Source organism: Ailuropoda melanoleuca, chromosome 1 (assembly GCF_002007445.2).
Source record: "Ailuropoda melanoleuca isolate Jingjing chromosome 1, ASM200744v2, whole genome shotgun sequence".
Classification (NCBI taxonomy): Eukaryota; Metazoa; Chordata; class Mammalia; order Carnivora; family Ursidae; genus Ailuropoda; species Ailuropoda melanoleuca.
The window spans coordinates 208,324,845-208,337,210 of record NC_048218.1 but is presented as its reverse complement, the minus strand read 5'-3'; positions in this window follow the sequence as shown (position 1 = coordinate 208,337,210).

Sequence of the window (12,366 nt, the reverse complement as noted above, 5' to 3'; positions counted from 1 at the left end):
TTGAAGAAAACACACACATACACGCACACGCACACACACACACTCTCCCAATACCTAATGAACCAAGCAAGACAGTAGATAATTACATGATAATCTGTATGGACAAGGAGCCCACGGAAGGTAGAGATAAGTAAATGGAATAAATCAGCTAATTTTCTTACCTAGAAGTTATTCAGTTTCTGCCAACATGGATCATCCCAGCAGCCAAACTGCTTTCCTTTGGGGGAAAACTTGGCCAATAAGGACATTATTAGTAATGACTGCCTCAGTGATATCCAATGGACTGCATTATCCATCCAGTGTCATTTGCTTAGGTCTGGCAAGAAGAGATATACTCAAAGTACCTAGGTTAATAAATATTAATGTAGAGGAATTTTAATCCATTATTTATCCCTCACCATCTGCATAATGCCCTCTCAGGTATAACTAATAAAATCTTCATAGGATTTGCAGTTTGACAAAATCTCCAAACAGAAATGCAGTGAAAACAGGATAGAAGCTACCCAGAGGGAGAACACTGACTCTTTTTCCCAGAAAACTTCAAACGAATTTTCAGAAAATGTGACTGAGGCATCCAAGTCTCAGAAATCCATCCCACCTCCATGTGGGTCCTAAAGAGAGAACTACTCAATCTTTCCCTGTGAGAAGATGGTCCTTCTTTCTTATTCCTCCCAAAGCAGTGGTGTGGTAAAGATGTGTTGCCAATCCCGCCCAAACCCCCACATGAATGGGACATTCCAGGAACATCTCCACATCAACCGGACAATAATATAACCCAAAAAACTAGGAGCCAATATTCAAGGCCATCCGTCCATCATGATGGACACGTAGGGATTTTGATAGAGGATTTTGATAGAGGCAAGCTCCGCGTGGTCAGAAATGCGGTGTGTTTGGGACACCCATGTGTCCAAAGTTCCTAAAATAGCGTCAAGCACGTGACAGGCACTCAGTATACTCATTCAATAACTGAACACCACAGAAGCCACCGTACTCCTACATCCAGTGAAGCGATACTATTTATTTCCCTCTATGAGTTGCTAGAAATTAAGGTTATTTGGAACTTGTATCTCAAATTCCTAACCAGATGGAGTATTATTTTAAAAATCATTCCTGTCAAAACTCATTTCTTAAAAATCACTAACACATGTTTGTATTTGTCTCCAGTATATAAGGGTGCTCACTATGTGGCAGAGAAGATATGGATTAATAATAAATAGCCTTAAAAACTGGCTGGCCATTTTCAAAGGAGAATAAAGCTCTATCTCTACCTCATTTCTCACACGGAGACAAAGCATTAAAGGATCAAATGTTAAAATGTAAAATAATCCAACCCAAGAGTACAAAATCAATATGTTTATAATTTTGATTATGTCACCGAATCTGAATTATATAATCCAGCATTTTCTCATAACAAAAAGTCAGAAAACACTAAAAGAAAGATGAATGAATTTGAGCATGACAAAGTTTTAGACTTCTATACAGAAAAACTGCAATAAAAAGGTTACACACAAATGCCAACCTGTGAAGAAATTTATATTTTACAGTTTCTAATTCACTTTCTGTTGTGATATGTTTGATATGTTTCATACAGATCTACTAAGAAATAAAAGATGAGGTTGCAAAGTGGAAAATGGGCAAAGAACATGAATGGGCAATTCATAAAACTGCAAAGGGTGGATAACCATATTGTGTTTCTTTTATTACTGATAAGGCTGAAAATGGCAATGATAATATTTTACCTATCAGATTTGCAAATATATTTAAAAGTGACAAAATACAATATTGACCAAGATACAGGGCATAAATATATACCTGCCCTGGTCTGGGAGCACACATAGAATCTTTCTAAATTACACAATAGCTAATAACATTTTAAATGGCCACACAGTGGCTCATACAGACACACAGACATGCCTTCAAACCTCCCAAGGAAAACGTAGATTATCAGAGCTCCACGAGGAAGGAGAAGCATATCTCTAAGTGCCTCCCAATGTGCAGGGAGCCCATCACTCAAAGCAGTACAGACAGTTCATGTCTTGCTAACTAGCCACATTGGTTTCTTTCCTTCATCCCTGACCCACAAGTTGTGCTCTTCGTTCTCAGAGATTGAGCAAGTAACCCATTGCTGTTCAGCTCATGCGTCTTTCGCTCCTTAGCCACACAAAACCCCAGCTGAGTTTGTTTGTTTGTTTGTTTTTAACTTTTTATTGGAGTATAATATACATACAACAAAGTGTAAATGTGTCTTAAGTGTAGAGCTTAATAAAATTTCTATTGACTTTTGGGCTTATAACGGAGTTTAGCAGCTTACTCAATAAAGGTAGCAGATAAAAACAACCACCATCCTACCCTTACAGCAATGGGGCAGGAACAGAGATTTGTGTTCTGTGTGGTGGTGGTGGTGCTGGGAGGCAGCTGCCACACCAGGAGCTCCACGTCCCTGGTCGTTGGCCACATGTCACCGTCACGGTTAATGAAATGTGAGCAGAGCGTTTGTTTAGTTTCAAGACCAGTGAGGTTAAAAAGCAGGAGTGCCTTCTCCACTCTTCCTTTCCCTTCTGTGGAGATCTTAGGAACCACCTGGAGTTGCCGTATCTTGGAGATGGAGGTGTGTGCCAGAAGTTGACTAGGGGGAGGGGGTGCCCACAGGAGCAACTCCTGTGCAGGAAGCAGGAAACAGGAAGCAGGAAGCAGTACCACCGGGGAGCTGAACGAGAGATGGAGACCATGGCCGATCCCTCAGGGATCTCTGGGGCTGCATGAGACCCCAGAGTTTTCCTGAATTGAGTTCTTGCTCTCCTGCTGTAACAAGTATTTATAGACTGTGATAAGCTTCTCCCAGTCTTATTACCAATTTTGTGTATAATGAATTTCTGTATCCAAACATTAGTTTTTGTTAAACCACATTGCAAAATGTGCAATCCACAATGTTAGTTATTTATTACTACTTAAGACCCCCCAGTTGTCATGCCATTGAAGTTCTGAAATGGTCTCTTTGTTGAGAGCAGTCAAATAACATAGCACCCCCTTTCCTTTGCCTAAATTAGAATACAACGGGCAGGTGGAGCTAGGATGGACGGCGTGCATTATCCCAGATGTGGCAGAAATAGCTACAAGAGTAGCTCATAATTCTTACAATAACAATGACACGAGCTTGGAATTCTTTAAATGTCAGGTTCTCATTAAAAAGCAGATCGCATTTAAAAACTGCAGACAATTGCAGTTTGGTGGACTTGTCAAATCAGAAGAGCTAATTTAAATATCTACAGATAGAGACTGTGAAAAACCCATATTTTTTTGGTGGCATGGATACTTCATGCCATCTATCTATTAGATCATAGATAAAAAATACCTGCAAAGCGACTTCTATGTACCAGAATAATATTTTTATAAAGATTTATTTATTTATTTGAAAGAGAGAGAGTGAGGGGAGGGGCAGAGGGAGAAGAAAAGAGAATCTTAAGCAGACTCCCTGCTGAGCATGGAGCCCTGTGCAGGACTGGATCTCACACCCTGAGATCAAGAGTCAGCCACTTAACCGACTGAGCCACCAGGCACCTCCAGAATACTATCTTTATGAGAATCTTCAGAGAGTTACTCTCTCAACCTTTTTTTTAAACATATGGCCTCTTGTGACACTCTCATCCCCATCTCCAAGATCTTGCTCTAACCTCTGTATATTTTGGGAATAACTAATCTGAAGTCACATATGCTTGGTAATTTTTCAAAGATGGTTTTGGGATCCACTGAGTAAAAGAACCTTTGGCCATCTTGGCAATGTGGACTACTTAAGCTTACAAATAAATCCCATTCAGACATTCAGTGTTGAGGAAATCAGAATCTCATTCTGTAAAGCCTGGCATCTGGGACTCAGTATTTGATTGGTGAGTGCTTTACATTGACTTTATTATTGAATCCTCACAATAGCCCTGCAAGATAATTATTACGATCCCCATGTTTACAGGTTAGGAAGTGGAGACGAAAAGGCAGGACGGTAATTTGTTGAAGATAATATATTAGGCTAGCCATTTTCTTTTATGTCCAAGTGGGACTGGTGGTGTAATTTCCTATACACAATAGCAGGGAGCAGCACCTGTAAGACAGAATGTCCAGGAAAACAGATTTCGCCAGTTTATCCCTGAATTACTTCCCTATGACCCCTGCTTCCTATCCCACCCCAGGCATTAGTGGTAGTAGACACTCTCATCTACACATATGCTAATTGGATAATGCATATACTATTTGTGATTACTAAATTCCCAATCCCCCACCCTATTTTCCCCTTAACTGCCTTGGGAAAAAAGTGAAGTGGTCCCTGGAACTTGGAAATAGGGGGAATGCCCTCTGAATTTTAAAATCCACATATAGCCAATCGGAAGTAGGCTATGCTACACAGACTTCAGGGGACAAAACGACTCTCAGACTGGTGAGGCAAAAAAACAATCTAAATGAATAAATTAAATCTAAATAAATAATCTGTGAGATAGAATGAGAATGTTATCTGGGCAAAGGTCAGGCCTCCCACAAAGGACCGTGAACAAGGAGATTATTTATACAGCAGATGATACATTTCATTTCATACATGATGCAATATACAACAAGGTTGCCCATGACGTCAAGATGTCTCAAGGTTCTTTAGCTGAGGAACAGATTTTAATAAATGGTTTTTATTAAAGTAATGCTTGAACACATACTCAAAGCCACGTAGTAAGAGTATGAAAAGTCCTAGGACACATTCCTCTGCCCCATTCCAGGGGATGGCCATGTATCGCCACGTGCAGTTTTGATTCTTCTTTAATTATTTCCATTTTGTTAAATAGTATGTTGAATCACTATTTCTTGGTTTCTCATTGACTGCTGGTTGTTAAGAGTCAAGGATTCAGCACACCCAGACTGATTTTCACCTTCTCGTCCTTCCGGTTGTTCTCATTAGGTCACCATTTTTCTTTCCTCTAATTGGTCTCGTTTCAAACTTTAGTCTTTTATTTTCAGTCTACTTCTCTCTCTCTCTCTCTCTTTTTTTTTTGGTCAGTTTTCATCACTCTCTTTTTGAACCCACTTGATATATGAGTAAATTTGTACCTGTCTACCCTCCAATTCCATGTGCCACACCTTTGTATTTTGTCAAGATTGATTACATCTACTTTCTCTTTAGTATCTATAATTGAGCCTTCTAGGATTTATCTACAACCTAATCCTAAAATTTGAAAAAGCAATGTATTCATGCTATTAGAAATAGGAAATAGTATTTCCTGCTTTTCTAGAATTCCAGTGTCACAACTGCTGTCACTGAACATCAGAACCTGTAGGATCAAATCGAGATGCAAATCTTCATTCCTCATAGCACAGGAATAGATTAAGGTCCTTGTGCTGTGTTTTAGTTTAGACTAAATTGTCTTGTACATTTTTTCCTGGAGTTTCATATGGACTTTATTGGGGGGGGGGAGGCTGTCTCTGTGTTTCATCCTCCTCTTCTATGTACGGTGTGGAGCCCATTTCTCTTAAAGACACTCTTTGAAGCTCATTTGGACTTCCTGCTCTCGTTCAGACACATTTCTCTCAAGAGCAATAACCAAAACATCATTCCAGGATTTCTTTGGAATGAATATGTTACTTTCTGTTTCTGATGACCCACACCTTCCCTTTCCTTCATTTTCAGATTTGTTTTGCTGGTGTATGGATTCAAGAAACTTCCCCCAGAAGGCTTTGGAAGGCAATTTTTTTTCTCTTTCGGCTGAAAGTGACTGACTTCATTCTGTTCTTAGACATGATTGAGGGGTTTCCCAGACAGGACTGAGGTTCAGAGTAACATTCCTAAAATGTACTAAGGATTGATTGAGGATTGATTCCTGCTCATGGGCCCTTGGTGAGGAGATGTCTGAGGCCAGCTGGAACCTTTGTTCTCTGTCGGTCACCTGCTAAAGTTGTTCCCTCTAAGTTTTTATGGCGTCTCCTTATCTGACATTCTAAAAGGTCCTAAATGCCCATCCAGACACAGGCACCTTTTCATTAACCCCACTTGATACTTGATGGCCTGTGAGTGTGAAGGCTCAATCTCACTTGGCCCTGGAAAATTATTGGTATTATTTATCTGATTATTAGCTTTTTTGACTTCCTTTGGTCCCTCTCTAACATCTATTAATTAAATATTAGACCTTCTGGATTAAAACTCTGGCCCTCATCTTTCTTTATATAATTTCTCAATTTTTGTTCTCTAAATTCTGGAGGATTTCCTCAGACTTTCCTTTGAACCTTTATATTGAATAATTAGCACCCCCTCCCATAACACACATGGTTCTATATTGACTTCCAAGAGCTAATTCTTGGTTTTTGGTCGAACCTTTCTCATACCATGTTTCTTTACTGCAAACATATGAGGTTGTTCCTGCATTTTCTTACAGAAAAGTTAAACGTTTCTCTTATTTCCCTAATTCTCTGTTTCTGTTGGTAGTTCTACTTACCTCCATTTCTCTTTTTTATGCCACAGGAATTCCTCAAAGGTCTAGTTGTCTTTTGTTGTGTTTTCCCTTTGTAGAGTGAGGCAGATAGAAGTCCAAACTAAGGTGTTTGGAGCTCATAAGGAATGTTGCTAAGCGAGAAACAGGAAGTGGAGGTGAGAATATGGAGAAACATCTCACACGTGGACCTTCCGTTAACTGCCCTGTACCGGTTTTAGCCAGACTTTCAATGGGAAGGCCAGAAAGACCCTATCAGCACAGAACTCATGGGTCCCCCAAGGCTGGGGTGACATCATCTGGGGACTCAAGTAAGTCCCGATGCTGTCATGCCCTTTACTGAGCCTCCTTCCTTTTCGGCACCCTTCCATAGACTCACATTTTCTCCAGGAAGATGGAGTCGTGTTTAACTCATCGTTATTTATTACCCACCCACTGACATCTAGTGCTTTGCACAGAGTAGGTCCTCAATAAATAAATGCTCAGGGAATGGATTAATTAATTAACAATAAGGACTAGGAAGGATTCCATGTTAGCTTGTCATTTTTCTGAAATGAAGAATTCATTATGCATTATTGCTTTTCACTTGAGTATCACAGATTGAATTAGCACAAAATCACAAATTTTACTTAAGGAGAAAGCAGAGAAATTGATGGAGAAAAGCATTACGTTTAATAGCAGATGGACTTTAAAATAGAAGGCGGGCATTACAGCGGGTATCACATTCTTTTCTCTTTTAAACCACAGACTGAACCCTTTTTAGGTTCCCGATTCAGTAATTAAATTTAGTAAAAACAGAACAATAGAAAGAGATAGGCATGAATGACTATCATGTACTTTCTTTAAAACAGTATAAACTTTGAAGACAAAACTTCAATAATTCGACATCATACTGAGATTTAATTAGCAAGTGCTCCCTAGGTCTGGACAATATGGATAATAAATCCAGGAGACAGAGTACGTTTAGAATGTTAAACCTTCGTGCTAGCCAGTCTTGAGAACACATCCTAGTGGATCGCTCTACCAGCCGGGAGACAGTAAAGGACAGAACTGGACGCGCAGAGAGGGAAGTCTTTGTTAAATTGTCTGCACTCCCAGCTCTCAGGGTGTCGGTGGCAGGCCAAGGAGCTGAGCCCTCGCTGCCCGAGCAAGTCTGAGCTCCACACTGTGATTTGGAAGGAGACTTCCATGCGGACGCTGTCCCGGACTCCCTGCCCGTCCCCGGCTCCTGCTGCTGTCCTCCCCCAACGCACCGGTCAGGGCCGTGACCTCCATCAGCAGACCCAAGCTCCAGAACAGCGTTTCGAGAAGGAGCCCTTTGAAAGCCATTCCCGCCTTTTGTCTCCTTTTTAAGCAGTAGGCCTGGGGTGGAAACGAGCCTCTCCACATTCCCCTGAAGTTGTGCCGAGTGGAATCCCAGATTTCCCTCCAGAAAACATGAAAAAGCCTCGCCAGGAGATGAGTTTTGCCTCCTCAATTCACTACAGAAAGGAGCATCTGTAGCGTCCAAACCTCCAGGGAAGAAATTCAATTACCTGCGGAACCACAGGCACCTGGGGCCAGGAAGGAGCCAAGGCTGCGGAGAGTCCAGAAGGCGCCATGGATGAGCCAATGGCCAGGAGGGTGACTGCGCTCTCTGGTGTCTCTCTGGCTCCTTCCCCACTCGCTCCATCAGCGGCCCCGAGGCTGGGCCCTCGGTGTGCAGAGCGCTGAGGGCTGCCGCGGCCGCTCCGTGGGGCTGAGTCCCACGACGGTGATGGCACTGAAGCCCCACGGGTGCCCTCAGTCCCTGGTTCCCAGCCCCGGCCTGCGCTCTGATGCCACCGCACGAGTCCTGGTCTGGCAAGCGTAGACGATACCGCTTCTAATTGAAGCCCTTTCTTTATTTTTATTTTTTTTTCATCTTTTTTGCCTTAAAGCACTGTCTCCAAGAGACTCCTGAATCGCAGGCATTCAGCTCTGATGGATGACTCCTGAATTCATAACCATCTCAGAGGGATGAATTTCTCAGTTAGTTATTTACTCAAAAAAAGAGGATTCTGATAAATGACCTGCTCTTAGACTTCACAGGTGGGTAATAATGGAAGTGCTGTGGTTAGAGAGGTAGGAAGCACAAAATTAATAGGAGAGAAGCCAGCCCGGGTCAGCAATTACAGGGAGGGAGCAGTGAGAGCTGGGGGAGCGCAGGGGGAGGTCCGCCCACCGCTGTGGCCCCCAGCTGTCTCCAAAGCACTCGCCCTCAGGCAGAGAAGGCCGCAGCTTGCCCCCTGTGGGTAGAAGGCATCAGAAAAGGCAGTGACCTCAGACACATCATCTCTCCCTCTGGCTTCTGCCAGAAAGCTCGTCAGAGCAGAGCACGATTGGACAGCATCTGTGACACGCACATTCCAGGCCCACGACCGCAGCTGAGCACGCTCGCGGCACCTCCCCGTGCTGGGTTCTCAAGCACTCAGCTCCCGTGGCGGCTGTGAGTCAGACCGTATGTAGGACATCACCTTACAAAATGCGGGACTACACATGACTACATACATTTGTTGCGTGGCACTTCAACTGCGGGGGCCTTTGCCGCTTCAGGCATCCACACCCTCTCTCCAGGGCACAGCTCCTACACGATTTTGTCAGGACATAGTCACGGGGCCCCCGGCTCCCCGAGGGCAGAGTCAGTGATGGCATCTTGTCCCCTGTCCACAGCGATTGGCCCATGGGGTGGACGTGACGCGACAGAGCCAAACGGAATCCTTAAATTAAACTAGGTGAATAAAAGCTAAGAGACATAGGATCATGATGGTTAATTTTATGAGTCAACTCGACCAGGCCACGGAGTGCCCAGACATGATTCTGGGCGTTTCTGGATGAGAAGAGCAGAGAGGCTCCCCACCGCCAGTGGGCCTGCCCCCACCCGTGAAGGCCAGAACAGAAGAAAAGGCTGACCCTCGGGCAGGCAAGAGGGGCACCCCTGCTGACTGCTTTGAGCTGAGACGTGGTTCTTTCCTGTCTTCACATTCAGTGGAAACGTGAGATCTTCTTGGGTCTAAAGCCTGCCCGTCTCTGGACCAGAACTGCACCCCTGGCTTCCTGGGTCTGCAGCTCGCCAGCTGCGAATCTTGGGACTTAGCCTCCATAATCACCACGTGCACACACACACACACACACGCACTCTATTGGTTCTGTGCCTCTGGAGAACTCTAATACATGGGTCTCTTATCCTTTTGAGTTATGGGCTGTAAAAATGTAGGTTTGGGGCTCACGTTGGCCATCTTACCTGCCACAGGAAGACAGGCTCTTAATGCTGTTCACTTTAATTAGTAAGAAAATATTAACCCAAGCACACCCACTCTCCACTACCTTCATGCTTTTGTCAAAGAACCTTGGCATAGATTCAGGTGTCGCCATGTCCGAGGAATCAATCACCCACGGCCAGTCATGACCCCAGCAGATGCACATGGTGCCAGTCCCGCGACCTCACCATCCATCTCTGAGGGAATCCATTCTCCATGAGAGTGCTGTCACGAGTGGCGTGGACTGGTGACACGCACACACGAGTATAACGCAGATGCTGCTTCTCAGAATGCAAGTTTGGGAGGGAGGTGGGCACGCCAGCCAGCCTTCCACCTGCAGGAATAATCTTCCCAAGAACCAGACAGCCCAAACTGGCCATCTGAGCACTTTCTGACAGGGAACCTTAGCAAGCACAGACACGATGTTTCAGAAAGGTCATGGGCAAGATAGAGATGGACAAAAGGACCACCACTGTGGGAAAACGTGTGGCTTTGGGTTAGATGAGGCATCAAAGTGTTTCCTCCCCCAGAGCCTGGAACGCCACCATTAGAAACAAGTTCCACTGGGTCAAGGCATTACTGGCTTTAGAAATAAAAACTGCTATTGTCATTACAATTGTGAGCTTTGGTGTGGGGGCCTGTGCTAGAAACACTGCACGTTATCTGCACATGAGCTCATCAGATCGCTCACAGAACCACAAAGGCGTGTCACACACGAGCAAGCTGGACAAGGGGTCCAGACCACACAGGAGGCAGGTGCCGCGTGGGCTGTGAGTGGTGGGCTGTCAGCGCTGCTGAACGCGCCATGGCCTTGGCCGCCCGTGGCTGGCGCTCTGGTTCCTGCCCAATGTCACAGAATCGGGGGCTGCCCTTTGCATCTGGCTCTTCGCTTACCCCCAGAGTGGGGGCTCGACTGCGCTGTGTGATTTAGTGGAAAATGAACTTGACCACCCAATTACCACCTCCGGAGTTCCAATGAAATGGGCCCTTCATGAGCAGCAAGAACGGGAAGTAAACAGCAACTGTCGCCCGGCCTTCCAGAAAGAGATGTTCCTGTGACTTGATCAGAATCTTGCCACACAAAGGGGATACCCAACAGCTCACAACTTCACCTACCAGGAGTGTGTCCCACGGAGCCCCCAAGGGAAAGGCCAAGTGCTCCTCACCTGCCCGGCTCCGGGAGACTCCAGGTCCAGAGCAGAACCTGCCTTGTGGGCGGGGTCACCCGCTGGGGGGAAGGAGCAGGCAGGCACCCCCATGCCAGGTCTGCCCCTGCCTGGGAAGATGCTGGTCCAGACATCCACATGGCTAATTCTTTCACCTCTTCAAGTGCTATGAAAACGACAGCTTCTGGAGACATCTACTCTGGGCCCCACTTCGAACCTGAGGCCACCTCTCCCATACAGGCATTCTTCACCACCTGCACCCTGCCCTAAGTTTTCCCGTGGCCTTTATCCTCCTCACATGCTACGTACACATACACACATACACACACACACACACACTATATATACTCTAAGTACCACGTACATACACTGTATTGCTAGGTATACACTATGTATACTGCATACATAATATGCAATGTATACTATATGTACATATATATAGTACATATGTACATATACAATGTAGATATGTAGTATGGATATATACTCTGTAGTAATGTATATATACACTGTAGTGTATATACTCTGTAGTGTGTATATATACAATGTAGTATATATAATATGTAGTATGTACATATACAATGTAGTATATATAGTATGTAATATGGATATATACAATGTAGTAATATAGTATGTAGTATGGATATATACAATGTAGTATATATAGTATGTAGTATGGATATATACAATGTGGTATATATAGCATGTAGTATGTATATATACTCTGTAGTATGGATATATACAATGTAGTATATATAGTTATGTAGTATGGATATATACTTTGTAGTATATATAGTATGTAGTATGGATATATACAATGTAGTATATATAGTATGTAGTATGGATATATACTTTGTACTATATATAGTATGTAGTATGGATATATACAATGTAGTATATATAATATGTAGTATGGATATATACAATGTGGTATATATAGCATGTAGTATGTACATATAGTATGTAGTATGTATATATACAATGTAGTATATATAGTATGTAGTATGGATATATACAATGTAGTAGATATACTCTATAGCATGTATATATACAATTTAGTATATATAATATGTAGTATGGATATATACAATGTAATAGATATACTCTATAGTATGTATACATACAATGTAGTATATATAATATGTAGTATGGATATATACAATGTAATAGATATACTCTATAGTATGTATATATACAATGTGTATATATAGCATGTAGTATGGATATACACAATGTCGTATATATAGCATGTAGTATGGATATACAATGTCGTATATATAGCATGTAGTATGGATATATACAATGTCGTATATATAGCATGTAGTATGGATATATACAATGTAGTATACATACACTATAAAATCTGTATTATGATTTTGTATATGAGTTCCTTACTTTGTTGTTTGCTCATTGCCTGTCTCCTGGTGGAATGAAGGCAGGGATATCTTGGCGAGGTTTTACTCCTCG